An 8,465-nucleotide genomic window follows, 5' to 3' on the forward strand; every position below is an offset into this window, starting at 1 on the left:
ATGATATCACGTGTGGAACTTCCCGCGCACCCCTGTAATACACGTACCCTGATGGAATTGCGTGTGGAACTTCCCGCGCACCCCTGGAATACACGTACCCTGCTGATGTTGCGTGGGATACTTCCCCCGCACCCCGAAATACACGTACCCTGATGAGATCGCGTGTGTGACTTCCCGCGCACCCCAGAAATACACATACCCCGCTCAATCGCGTGTGTAACTTCCCGCGCACCCCCAAAATACACGTACCCCGCTCAATCGCATGTGTAACTACCCGCGCACCCCTGATATACACGTACCCCGCTCAATCGCGTGTGTAATTTCCCGCGCACCCCCGAAATACACGTACCCCGCTCAATCGTGTGTGTAACTTCCCGCGCACCCCCGAAATACACGTACCCCGCTCAATCGCGTGTGTAACTACCCGCGCACCCCCGACATACACGTACCCCGCTCAATCGCGTGTGTAACTTCCCGCGCACCCCCGAAATACACGTACCCCGCTCAATCGCGTGTGTAATTTCCCGCGCACCCCCGAAATACACGTACCCCGCTCAATCGCGTGTGTAACTACCCGCGCACTCCCGATATACACGTACCCCGCTCAATCGCGTGTGTAACTTCCTGCGCACCCCCAAAATACACGTACCCTGCTCGATCGCGTGTGTCACTTCCCGCGCGCCCCCGAAATACACGTACCCCGCTCGATCGCATGTGTTGCTTCCCGCGCACCCCCGCAATACACGTGCCCCGCTCGCACAGGCCCAATTGCTGTATGTTGCCACTTTTGTGATGCGCTGGGACTCTACCGCCTGCCTTCGTGTGGCGGACGTGTTTCAGCTTGTGCATGTCTTTGGCTGTGCGTGGCTTTGCCCTATTCGATTCCACGAATACGTGTGGTTCGAGTGCGTGTGGGCGTTCCGTCTGCTTCCCTGCAGTACATCCCCAGTTACGCCCTTATTTTCGCGCGTTGTTCCCCATTCCGCGCGTTACGCCACTCCCGCCCACTTTCTGGTGTATGCGCCGAGGTTGTGCGCTTTCACTGTGCGCGTCGCGCACGCCTTTCGGGATGTTGCAGTGACTTGTGCGCCATGCACGGCTTTGGCGCACATCCCGAGGTGAACACGCGCAGGGTCTTCCAAGAATCGCACGTGTGCGCGTGCGCCTGTTTCTTTGCGCTTGCGCCTGCTTGCGCCTGCTTGCGCCTGCTTGTGCAACGATTTTCGGCGCACGTTTGTTCCATGAATCGGCCCTTTAGTCTCTTAACATCTGCCTGAAAATTGCATTTAAATTTAACATAAAACGACATTTTCTTCTTATTCTGGGTGCTGGGAAAAATGACTAAAATGCATCAGTCCTTCAATGTCTATTTGGATGATCTGTCATATATGGGGGGCAGTGCCTCACCCCCCACAGCAAACTGTCTCTCCCTGGCGCAGGTTGCAACAAAATACTTTTATGGCACCCTTTGAAGTTTGTCAGTTTGTCCTTCAGAGTGAGTGCTGGAGGAACTTGCACTTCTTGGTCAAACACTAGCCCCACTGGCTTTCTTTGTATTCTCTGCTAGTTCTGCCCCCTAGTCTGGCAGAACAGGTAATTATCACACCATCAGCCAACTCATATGTCATTGCAGAATAGTTCACTTATAAGTGTGACATCCAGGGGGAGGCAAGAATGCCAATTGAGTTTTTCCTGCCTGAGCCAAACTTTTTACTGGTATTCCTGAGCCTCTGCCAATTTGATTGAAGTCTTGTTGGGGAAAACATAATATACATGGCTTTGTCAGCCCCCAACCCCAACATATTCACTGACAATTCTGTACAAGCAAAGCTACCCATACACAGTGGCTTTTCAAAGTGATTTTCCTTTTTCCTCTTTCACACGTGTGGAAGTCGGATTTCATCCCATGTTTAAAATGCAGTTGTGTAAGTAAGGGGATTCTTTTGATTTATCCTTCTTGAATGGGTTTGCATTTGTAGTTGGTCCGTAGGCATGTAGGGGTTGCCCCTCTGCACAAGGTTCTTTTGATTTGACATGGAAGTAAAAAACAAACTAAGCCGTTTTCTTTCATTTGCAGTGTTTCAGAGTGCTGCCGCTTACATGAAAGGGAAAACAAAAGCCGTGTCGGTTGCAATGTGAAATTTTTGCCCCCCCATGTGAATGAACAGTAAGACAAGGCTGTTTTCGGATGTATTGCCTAACTTTTTGGCATCCAGATGAAATAAAGCAAACACAGGGCTGTTTTTCGATGCAGCGCATTACTTTGTGTTATTTCAGATGAAGAAAAACAAACGCAGGGCCATCTTGAATGCAGTGCCCGACTTTGGTATTCCGATGACAGAACAGCAAATGTAGAGCCGTTTTTCAATGCAACGCATAACTTGGTGGTTCAGATGAAAGCAAAGCAAACGTAGGGCCATTCTTCAAAGCAGTGTTCAACTGCTTGCCACACATGTGCAAGGGAACAAAGCACAGTCATTGTTGGTAAATGGTTCAAATGCTTGCCACACATGTGCCAAGGAAGCAGAGGACAGGTGTTTTTCATGGCAATGTTTAAATGTGGTTTTGAGGTGAAGGGGATTTCTGCTTAGGGCCTTAAATGCACCCCACATCTTAATGCTTAATTTGTAGGGTTGTTTGCCAGGGCTGAGCTCCAGCACGTATTATCTCAGACTCAGTTGTATTATGTTGTTATGCTTTGGCAACTTTATTTTTTTAACTGCCATTCCATCTTAGTCACACAACATGCACCAACAGTGGGAGCCACACCGGTGATGCTGCGCTAGTTATCACGTTTCATGAATAACAATGTGATTGTCATGCCAGCACACTGCCCTAGTTAGCCTAGCTGACTAGCAGCATTTATGCAGCAGGATGGGTGACTTCAGTGTGTGTTATTCACAACCATGGTACCAGGTGTAGATCACTAGTTCAGCAGCCGGGCTGGCATGTACATGTATATGTGCCATGACTCTAGCTTTACTGCACCTCTACATTTGGGGCTCTTTAGCGTGTACATTCCGGGCGCGCACATTCAGGGCCTGGAAAATATCTGGGACCTGGCGCTTCTCTATTTACAAATTAAGCATTGGTTGGTCTCCAACTTTACCCTACACATTTAAGGACCTAATTCAAGAAGGATAATCGATAGAGATGAATGTGGCTGGATTGCAGAAGTGGTGCGCGGTGCTACACGCAGTGCAGAGCTTCCTTAGCACATGAGCTGGTGCCCGCGCAGCCGCAATTAGTGTGTGGCAGTGCTTGAAATGGAAACACAAAAGGCCAGGGAGGCACTACCCAAGAGTACCTGCTTACTGTTGAGACGTACCGGTACTCCCGCATGAAAAGTATTGGCTTCCAAGAAGTACAGGTACTCACTACCGGCAAGTACCTACTCATTTAAACCACTTCTGTGTGTAAACATGTCCTACATTTTACACACCCGTGAAAGCTTTTTGCTACTTTTTTCTCTATTAATACCATCCCAGGAATGCTGACTCGACAGCTGTCATTCCTACCTGCCAGGCAATGTCACTCCCCTGGTAAAAGGTGTGTGGCTAAATGGGATCGACGTGTTGGTTCCAGATGTAGAGAACTGGTGTGATGTTGTTGGGCCATGCCCCAGTGAATGGGAACACCATTTCTCTATTTCTGTTCCACCGCGTTGTGTTGCCAGATCGGTGCGCGCTCGTGCATGACTCGACGCCAGCATTTCCCAGCAGATGGAGCAACTAATTATTGCTTAGTCTTCATTGGTATTGAACTATTTGGCTGAAATGAAAAAAGAGAACCACATTTCAAAATGGACACCAGTGCATATAACGCGCTCCAACACCAATGTCTACATCTATTTATATAAGTATTGCCATTATAGAGCCTATACTGGACAGTCCCACTGCTGCTGCTTGACATACATTTATAAACCTTCATTTTCTTTTGCTGCCACTCTCTCGCTCTTATCAACGGCACGAATCTCTGCAAGAGAATTCTGTATCCCCCACAGTTTTCATTTAGATCCACACAAAAAATACTGCAGGGCAAAAGCATGCAGGAGGCTGTTGCCAGATGTTCTTGGCTTGTGTTTTACAGAATGGGCTAGTAAACAATCTGGACTGGAATGGTAAAGCTTGAAGTTTAAGACAAATAAACCAACCCCCACTGCGCCCTCCCAGAGTACTACAGTGAGAGCATACTTTAGATGCACTGTGGCCGAGTGCCCACTCAGCTCAACCGAGGAAGCTTCGAGACTTCCCGCGATTTCTCGCAACTGCAATTGGCACCTCACAGCCATGGGCAAGAGTCTTCCTGTTCAGGAGCACCCGATGAGCAGTGTGGGTGCTACACTGATAAGCGTAGTGGTCCAGTGGGTTACTTTGAGTAGACGAGGATATGGACAACCTGAGCACTCTCAATTCTTAACTACCAGGAACGCCTTTACCACATTAGCTGGCACTACGGGAGAGGGTGTCCGGGAGCACAACATACTTATGTAAGCACATTAGTAGGACACTGATTTTAAACCATGTGTCATGCAGAATGATGAGTGTAGACCCATTGGACCTGATATCTCGCCAATTACCAAACTAGGAGTGAGTGTAAAAGGCTATAATGTTACTACATGTGTTATACCTGGAGCATCATGAGAACAAGCTGTCACACGTTTAACAGCCAATTGGAATGGATTCCTAGAGCACCCATTTGGTAAAATAGGATATGAACTCAATGGTTCCTCGAGCCAGCTTGAGGGAAGTATAGCATTTCACATATATCTCCAAGGTACTATTTTATGGCCAGCATAAATCAGGTCAGTATAAATGTGCTCACAGAGCCCATAACACACCTGGCAAATTGCACCAGATGGATAAAGGGAAACCAAACCATTGCACCTTTTGCCTCTTGCCGCAGGGCTCCTTCCTCCCTTTGACATTTCAGTGAGTCAAACAGAGTGCTGGAACAGAGAGCGGAGCAAATTGAGTAGGAGTCAAAATAATAGGAAGCCAAATTAAGAGGATTTCATACTGAGAGTGTTTCAATTAGACATTGTGATAGAGACCTACCGAAACCCAGAAGGACCCAGAGAGAAACCCAGCGAGAACATTTGAGAGATAAACAAGTAGAGACGCTCCCACACATAGAGCGTCAGAAATCGAGATGCTGGTAAATGAAGAGGGGCACACGCAGAGAGGTACATAAGCGGAAGGTGTGCCAACTAGAGAATGAGACAAAAGCCGAGGGTCATAGATAGAATGAGACCTATGAGGATAAAGCATATAGGGAGGGGGCCAATTAAAGAAAGGGAAAATAGAGTGTGACAGATAGAGGGCAACACATAGACAGGAAGTCAAGTATAATGGGTGTCATATACATATTTAGAAAAAAATAGAGAAGACATTGAGACTGAGTTAAATGGAATATTATTTGCCCAATGAATTGGGCATGTATTTTCGAGCATAAATTCGTCAATCCGAAATTCTTTCCAAAACATCTTACCTTTGATTTTTGGACATTTACACATGCGGAAACTCGCAGATGGGATAGCGCCATCTTGTGATAATCTTATCTGTTGATCCATCACTTTAATTTCAAGTACCCTCAGGGCAGTAAATCAGATCACCCGCCACTCAAGCTGACATCATTAGACGCTTATGCCCCCACAATGCCAGTGCAGATCTCTTTTGAACGTCATCTGTGCGCAATCAATTGATTTACCTCCATCGGAATTGCAAGACGCCTCTTTCCTCGATAAGTATCAACAAACCCTTTCTGAACAGACAACATTTAAATTTCTGCTGCATTGATGTTCATTTATTTCATTACAAGCCCCCATGACGTCTTGTTGCTCTGTTCAGTTACCTCACAGCTATGACAAATTCAACTGAAGAAGGTACTTACACTAGCTCAAATGAATTTACTCTGTAAGCGCTTTCAATGAAAATTATTATTGCATAATTGGCAAATGTCTTTACTAAACCATATTTAAATCATATATTTACATCAGTTATTTTTTCCCTGTGCCAATGAGCACTTTCCAACGTATGGTCTCCTCCTGTTGTCTTTGCACTATGTGTTTTTAAAGCCTGCCTGCTTCTTCTCCAAATTTTCTTTTACGTGTCATTTTAAAATAAAACCTCAATTCCTTATTTTATACAAATAGCTATTTTTTTTATTTTTCTTGCACAGTTGATTTTCTACTTCTTAAATCCTCAAGGAAAATAGCATCCCTTCAGCCCTCTCTTTACAAGCTGGAGTACAACAAAGAGGACATGGTTGAGAGAGAAAGTAGTCAAACAGACAGTGAATCAAGTGAATGTCGTGGCAATCACTCCCAGGATCCTGATCCTCGTCGCTTGGAAGATGTTTCTGCTTGGTGTACCTGCCATCGATGTGAGGTAATGCCAACTTTGGTGGAGAACTGTTGTTGCTAAGAAAACTCTGGCTGCTTGGCCAGAGCTTTCACCAATATACGTTACCCAGCTGCATGACTTCAGGGCAGCATGCCTTACAAGATTTGTGTTGAGAATGCTGATGGTGAATATGCACAAACTTATAGCAACTGTTTGCCCTTTCTCTCCTAGTAATGAGTAAATGTTGTGTCTATATGTTTTGTTTGAGACATCCTTGCACTAGAGCCTTTTATGTTGTTCTTCTAGTACATTGTGATATCATGGGTTCACTCACAATATATATTTAGATATATTTGAAAATGTATTTTATTTGTTCATGCAAAACTATTTTATCTTCTATTTTGTGACTTAGCAATACAATTGCATTTACTTTCAAGCTATTAAAAATTAATGTTCCAGTTTTCTTTTATTTTTCAAATGCGTACATACATGTCTATGTTTACCTTGCTTCACTTCAAAAGTTTTGGACTGTGACTTCTTTACTCAGAAAGTATGTTTTTGAATTCATACCAATGCCTTGTATTTTAGAAGATAGGCCACACAAGATAAATAGAATTATTGGATTCATTCAACAAAGCTATTTCTCTATCTTTTACGCAGATGGTACAGGCTTGTGGCCTATCACACGTTTACATAGAAGATTCATGGAATACTTGGATTCCGCGTTCGACATATCATACCTGCCTGTGTGGTTCGAGCCATTCGTGATCAATTTCTTAGTGCCTCCGGACAATACAAGGGATTTTTACAGAGAGTATGACAACCTGATCAGTATAATTTGTAGTTGGTATATACCATCAACCTTTTGTTACAAAACATGCATTTTATCAAAATGTTTTACTTTCAATAAAAAATATATGTATCTAATGATTTTGCATTGTTTATTTTCTAATTATTTTAAATTAATGTGTTTCATTTCAAGTTTTTAGTTTCCTTGCATATTTTCTCATATTTTCAACAACATACAAGGCACAAACCATAAAGTCAAAACTAAATACTCAGAGCTTGCATTGTAAAGGCAATTCAATTTCTTATTCTTTTTGTTTGTGCACATGTTACTTCCTGACTCAAGTACTCTAGATTTCATTTTATTATATTTAGGAATACACAACTCTTTTATTAAATGTTAACGATAATCACACTTTGACAGTCATAGAAAATAAAAGCAGTGAAGTAATATGATGACAATTGAATGAAAGTGATTGTCCAAGTCACCAACACCGCTAAGTATACTAATGAAAATAGTATGCTATATCATCAAGATCCAAAAAGAACAATGCTACTGCCTTCAATACTTTTTCAATATCATTCTCAGTCGATCATGATGTATACAAAAACACTGGTACCTTATTACCTTTATATTACTATTCATTTGTTTTTGGTTTTAGGCCAGCAGGTTCAACAGAGTGTAACTGAATGTACAACTCAACTCAGCTACTTTGGAGGATGGTCTCCGGCCTGTCTAGTCACATCAAAGGGCTCTGATCAACCTCTGTCCTGCCTATACTCCAAGCGGTTGGACATCCACCTTCTTCTTCAAGCCTATCGTGCGGAGCCGGCTTTCGAAGCCGGCCCCATAGAAGGCCTCCGTTTAAGGCACCCAACCCCTGTCTGAGCCTGTCCAGGGCGAGAGGGGCGCCTGCATCTAAGTTACACTATGTATTTTTTGATTCTGTTCACTCTATTCTGAGCCTGTTTGTGCTTACCCTGCCAATCATTCTGCACAGAATGGCTGTACCTATGTAGATACCATAGTCCCATAGTCCCAAAGTATTTCCACTTTTAGAGCATTTCCGCTTTTTTTATTTCTCTTGCTCATTTGTGTGACTCAGTGTATGGGGACTTGGCGCTCCGGGGGATTTCTCCCATGAGCCCCGATATGATTTCTGCACTATGCCGCTTACCTGCTTATGGGATTATGCGCGCTGATCCTATATTCTAGTCTATCCTCACAGTGTCCATATGGTGCCTGTTCGTACATCTCTGATGCAGCCCCCATCGTCTATGATTGTGGCCTTTCCAGAGTGTGTGCATTTGGACATCCCCCTCATTGGTATCCAT

The 8,465-nt window shown here is 44.2% G+C and overlaps 1 long non-coding RNA gene across 1 annotated transcript in view; it reads left to right on the plus strand.

Moving 5' to 3' along the window:
* The window catches only part of LOC138473592 (uncharacterized), a 52,444-nt gene extending 45,173 nt beyond the window's left edge, over positions 1-7,271 (plus strand). The window contains exons 2-3 of the long non-coding RNA XR_011268801.1: positions 6,181-6,389; positions 7,005-7,271. This is a non-coding gene — a long non-coding RNA (uncharacterized lncRNA). The remainder of the gene's footprint in view (positions 1-6,180; positions 6,390-7,004) is intronic.
* The last annotated feature ends 1,194 nt before the right edge of the window (positions 7,272-8,465 follow it).

Source organism: Ambystoma mexicanum, chromosome 8, assembly GCF_040938575.1.
Source record: "Ambystoma mexicanum isolate Mex_15411 chromosome 8, UKY_AmexF1_1, whole genome shotgun sequence".
NCBI lineage: Eukaryota > Metazoa > Chordata > Amphibia > Caudata > Ambystomatidae > Ambystoma > Ambystoma mexicanum.